Here is a 6,000-nt window from a genome sequence, read left to right as displayed (position 1 = left end):
TGAGTTTATTTAAAGTACTGATCTGCATCTTTTGCTATAATCACCTTTCCACCAAAAGTTAGTGCTTGGCATTTGATATAAATTTAATACATGACTGCCACATCTCAGATTGGCTCTAGATTTAATTTTATTATATGGACTTTAAAAAATTTTAATAGCATTAAATAATTAACTAAATAAGTAAGTTTAATCATTAACCAGAAATATGAAGATTATTTTGTTCACGAATTTAGCAAAAATAGATGATGCAAATAATTGGAGTCACTGGGAGATTTACTCTCTCCAACTAATTGATCAGTTTTGTATTTTGGCTGTGAGTTAATTTTGCCAGACTGTGGGACCAACACTGTTACAAAAAAACAAAAACAACTGGCATTATAAAAATATTTTATTTTTCTAAAACAGCCACATCATATCATCTGGATTATTTCTTCTATAACAAGTGTGTATTAACTTTAACAAAACAAACTAAGCGATTTTAATACCATGACAGCAGTACAAATAAAATATTGTTAAAATTGAATTTTGTAATCATCTCAACATGAAAAAATCACCTTGGCTTCCTATTTAGTTAGGGCCCCTTAAAGTAAAGCTTTCTTCCTTTTTCAGTTTCCATAGGCTACTGAGTGACTTATTCCAAATGAAAACATTCCTTTCATGTCTGCTTTAATAAAGCCACTGCCAGCTACATGAGGGCATTCATGCCAGCGGCTTGCAGCCCAGCATGGCTGGGGTAACGACCCTCACGCTGTTCTCTGCACAGGCCTATGCAAGGGTGTCTCTGAGCTCTGAGCCCAGGACTAATAGTAACAGTGGGCACACGTGCTGATGGCACAAAGCACTACAGGTGCCTCTCCAGAGGGTAGTAGTCTAGACATATCCACAAGCATTGCCCAAGGATGCCAGCTCCCCGAATCCTGGCCAGGGTTGGATATTTCTCACTTTGCTAACTTTTGTCTCTCTAATTGGCATAAAGTGGTTCTGTCACTGACATGAGTTTTTCATTCCATGTATTGCATTTACCATTTCTAGAAGTTCAATTTGATTATTTTAAAAACCTATCACATTGCCTTTTAATGTAGATAGTAAGGGTACATGGTGTTTTATGAAATTACCTTTGCAGTTTCCTATTTCCTGCCGATATTTCACCCTATTTCTTTTAAATAATAAACTTAATTATTTTATAATCTGTATCAGATAGTTCCAATATCTAAAGTCTTTATGTGGGGCTGCCCCTAGGCCATAGGGCACCTTTATGCAAATTAGAAGAAGTGCCCCTTCTTCAGGCACATTTTTTGAAAAGTTGGAATATTATCACAGAACCTGACTAGCTCTGCCAGGGAGAACTTTCTAGCACTCTGGTGGCACACACATGCACCTACAGTGTCATCTACTCAGAATCCCTGGATGCTGGGACACACCTCTGCTGATGGCCACACCCTCTATGCCACCCTTGCACCCAGGTGTCAGATTTGAAGCCCACAGAAACTGGGCGTCTTAGGCAGTGGGTGGAGCCTAATTCCTTGTGTCCCGAGTTATCTTTGACTATATGCTGGTCATTATATTTGAAAAGTTCTTTATAGGAAAAATTGGGGGGCCAGGATGAAGGTAATTTCCTCCAAAGAGAACTTGTGTTTGCTTCTTCTGGGCACCTGGGGGCATTGTCAGTGCTGAGCTACCCAAGGTCAAGGCTTGGGATCCCCTGGGTAACCCAGGCAAACAGAAGCTGTAATGCTGGCAGGTTGGTCCACTTCTATAATAGCTTACCTTCATGGATTACTAGGGGCAAGGGGACTCCAGTTGGACTCGGCACAATGCCCCCCTCGGCACAAAGGCTTGGCAGGCCCTGGGTTGTGATAGAGACCTCGTCATCTCAAGGGACCATCAAAAGGGAAGCTCAACCAACCCCTAGTGGAGTCCTAGGGAGAGAGCCGACAGCAGCCTCTGTCCTCCCTCCTTGGTTCTCGTGACCTGAGAGTGATGCTGTCCCATCTTGTCAGTTCTTTTCAGAGCATGCTTGCAACATTTTATCCAGCTTATTTCATAGTTTTCAGGAGGAAGGTTGCTGGAGAGTTTTTCTGCTATGACCAGAAAGAGAAGTCCTGTTGTTTTAACTTACATTCCTGTGATTAGTGATGTTCCCAGCATCTCTTCTTACTCGGGTAGCACTTTGAGTTTCCTCTTCTGTGAAATGCTATGCATCCTGGGACCTCTTGATGGTTTCCTGCTTTTCTCTCGTTGATTTGCAGGTATCCCTTAAATACTCTAGCTATTCATTCTGTGTTAATTTTATATAATGTATTTTCCTAGTCTGTTATTCATCCAGTCATACCTTTATGGTGTTTTTTACTGATCGCTGATTTTGATGCTGGCAAATTCAACATATCATTCTCCTCTAGAAGGTTTTAAATGCGTCAATGTCGTCCTTAATAATTGTTCAGACAGAGCCAGTTCTTCCCACATCAATTTATCTGCACAAAGCAGAGCGGCTCTGACCGGCCTCTGTTCACTAAATCGCATTTTCACAGGCTGTCTGCAGTGTCCACGACCTTGCCGTATTTGTCAGCTTCCAGCAAAAACCACAGGTCCCTCACATGTGTTGCTGTGAAACGTATGCCCCCTCATCCTGCGCTTATGATGTCAAGTTTTACACCTACAGGCCGAGTACAGATCTCTGTTATCCTTCGTCTTGATCCAGCGTGCCATTCCAGGCTGCTAAGTTATTTTTGGACCCTGATTTTGTCATCCAGTGCTTTGGCTGTCCCAGTTTTCACCACCTGAAACTTTCATAAATATGTCATCCATTCTCATGTCCAAGTAACTGGTAAGAATGTGGAACGTGAGAGAGCTAAGGCCAGAGCCCTGAGTCATGTCCTGGGCTGGAGTCCTCTTTCAGGCAGATACTAATTAATGAATAATAACAGTCCACCAAGAGTTATTGAGGAGCATTGAAATGCCTGAGCCTGGGTAAGTGCTGGGAAGACAGAGGTGGCCCATGAAATAAGAGGACACCCTCAGAGGGTTCACCTTTGAGCGGAGGAGACAAATGCAATGAAATGTATGATAGAAATGATAACTTAACACTTGTTCAGTAGTTTTGGTTTGACAAAGAACTCTCCTCAGGGATTGTCTCTTTTGAGCCCAGTTTGGGACAGGGAGTCAACCAGGGATAAACTTACTTAACCACAAACCATCCCACATCTCCCGAGTTATCCTTGGGGTTATTAGGAAACTAGTCAAATGCTTTGCTGGAATCCAGGTGCACCGTGTCTACAGTCCTCGTGGAAGCGTTTCAAACAGGACAGATTCATCCGGCGTGAATTGTTCCTTGGGAATGCGCGGTTCCCCTTTATATCTGCTTTTTAATTGTTTGTTCATAATGCCCTGCCAGTTTCAGTGTGGCACTTCCTCAAAGGTCTCTGAGGCCAGTTCTCTCCGCTGGGATGTAATTCATCAGGACAGGGAGATTCAAGAACATGATCTTACAGTTCTCATTGTTTATCCGAGGAGGGGATTTATCCTTCAGCCCAGCAATTCAGGGGAGCCTGGTAAAGCCCTCTTCTGATCCACTGTGGGGAGGTGGTAATGCAGTGTTTCTCCACCTGGGGATTGGGGGAGGGCTGTCCCATTAATGAATTATGAAATGCATTGAGCAGTTCGTGACCAGCATTTCCTTTGAAATGAAGTGGAATAAATAGAATAGAAAGTATTTGTGAGCACACTGTAGGTAGTAAGGGTCCATGTTGTTTTATGACATTTTCCGTTCATTGTATGTTATATGTATGTGCTCTAGGCCAAGACCTAATACATCTCTTACTGTGTGGGTCTTAGTCAAATTTAAGTTCGCAAGCTACTGGCATAGTGATTAAATCCATCCTCTTGAGTCAGCTAAAACTGGGTTTAGCTGTGTGGCTTTGGGCAAGTTACTCAACCTATGAGAATTTCCTCGATAAAACAAGATTGTAATACCTATCTCCTTGGGTTGTTATGAGGATTAAGTGAAATAATAAGTGCAAATTGCTTAGTTTAGCACCTGGAACGTAATGTGTTAGAACAGTGGTTATTTCCCAGCTTTAACGATACGCACACATGGCCCTGTTTCTTTCTCATTCCCAGAGCTATTAATTGCACTTCCTATTTTCTATTTTCAGCAGTTTGGAGAAGCAAGTCTGTGGCTTTCTAGCAATCCTGGATTTTATGGATATTATCTCTCACACCTCAGAGGGTTTCAAGGCTCATAAACCTGCCTCTCCCACTGCTGGATGCGGGTGTTACCTGCAGTTTGGGGCGCGGATCCGAGCTCCCCGACCACCCTCCGCAGTCGGAGATGCGCCTCCGGGGCCCCATTGGTTACTGAAGTGGGGGTGGGGATGAGGGTTTTGTTTTTAACAGAAGGCTCGCTCCTTCCTTTTCCTCTCAGGAATCGAAACCTTTTTCCTGCCTGTCCTCCCAGCGCTGCACGCTTTCTCGCGTTCCTCGCGGGAAATGCCCTCCGGCCCGCCGGCCATTCTCCCCCCACCCTGCACCCCCGCTCTTTGGCCGTGGGGTCCAGGTGCGCTCAGCCCACCGCCCGCCTCATTCCTCCACCGCCCTTTCTGCTCCGACCGAGGGGAGGGAGCCATCTGTCCGCCGGGGTTTGGGGACAGCTCCCAGCTGTAACGCCTCCTGTGTGGGCGGGGACCTAAGGGCGGGGCAGCTGGGCTGCGGAGCCCACCCCCTCCGGGAGCAGGCCCCCGGTTGGCTGCTTTATGGCCACGTGACAGCCCGGCAGGCCTCAGTCATTTCCTCCTCATTCAGTTCTTCATTCACAAGCGCTGGAGATACCGAGATGGCTGAGAAGTGGCCTCTGCTCTCAAAAAGCTCAGTGTAGCCCTACGGCTGTAACACCACCCCTCATAAAAGTTCGTATCAAGCAGCAGGGGTAGGAGGGACCTCTGAGAAGTTTCTAACGGTGGAAATGACCTATGTTAACAATACAATTTAAATTCAAATACGTAAGATTTATACAAGTGAGAAATGGAATCAGGATCAAAGAATTTTGAAGATGAAGCGAAGCTGGCTTTTAAAAAAGACTGTTCCCATTTCAACGGTTTTCCTGTTAAATTTAAACAGGAACCACCCTCATTTTTCTCTTCAGGTTACGCATTTCGTGTGGTGTGGAGAGGGTAGCACGATACTGTAGCGTCACTTCTAGGCCAGGGGAAACACAGCATCACACGGAGAACCCTGGAAGATAAAGAAGTCCACTCCACCTCTGGAGACAGGTCCCCAAGTGACTACGCATGGGACACTCCCTGCTCTGCACAACTAGCAAATAAACATCACTCAGAAAAAACTCTGCAGTTGGTACACCAGTAGGCAATGAAATGGATACTTCTCAAATATTCCAAAATTATACCCCCTTTTCAGCAATCCCATTAGAACTAGGCTTTAATCTTTAAAAGTAGCTCTGATTAGATAGTAACTATTTTTCTACACTTTCCTTAAGCCAAAAATAGGTTATAATTTTTTTAAATCTGTGCTTTACTAATCACGTGGACTGTGTGGAAATTAAATTTCGAAAGCAATAGATGTTATGGAAGGATCAGCTGAGCAGAGCCCTAATCCTGAAAATATTCCTTACAAAAGACACTAACTAATGGTCAGCAAACAACACACATATATTTTTCAATATTTTCATTTCTCATTCTGATTACAAAGTACCTTAGAGGCACACGACAGACAGCAGGGCTCTCCAACAATTCCATTTCCGATGACAAACCTCAAAAACAGTTGAGTGCCTGGCCCATCTTATCCATAGTGAGGCCTGTGTGTAAACACTCTTCCAGGAGAATCTGTAAAATAAGTAGAAATGTTTGCTTCCATCAGATGGTTTGAAGTGCCTCTGACTGGTGGGAGGACAGCATAGGATGGAGGGGCTTGTGCTGGTGCTGGGGGTGGCACACTGCCCCCTGCAGCATTTCTTTAGCTGGGGTTGGCTGAAAGGAATAGAAGGGAAAA

The 6,000-nt window shown here is 44.4% G+C and overlaps 1 long non-coding RNA gene across 1 annotated transcript in view; it reads right to left on the bottom strand.

The window, feature by feature from the left end:
- Positions 1-370: 370 nt before the first annotated feature.
- The window catches only part of LOC109450981 (uncharacterized), a 29,307-nt gene continuing 23,677 nt past the window's right edge, over positions 371-6,000 (bottom strand). Inside the window, exons 2-3 of the long non-coding RNA XR_002137904.3 lie at positions 5,704-5,834; positions 371-5,226 (exon numbers count right to left, since the gene is read on the bottom strand). This is a non-coding gene — a long non-coding RNA (uncharacterized LOC109450981). The remainder of the gene's footprint in view (positions 5,227-5,703; positions 5,835-6,000) is intronic.

This window comes from Rhinolophus sinicus, chromosome 2 (genome assembly GCF_057876585.1).
Source record: "Rhinolophus sinicus isolate RSI-liver-muscle chromosome 2, RSI-T2T, whole genome shotgun sequence".
NCBI lineage: Eukaryota > Metazoa > Chordata > Mammalia > Chiroptera > Rhinolophidae > Rhinolophus > Rhinolophus sinicus.
The sequence above is the reverse complement of the archived record's forward strand: the minus strand, read 5'-3'. Positions and strand labels throughout refer to the sequence as shown.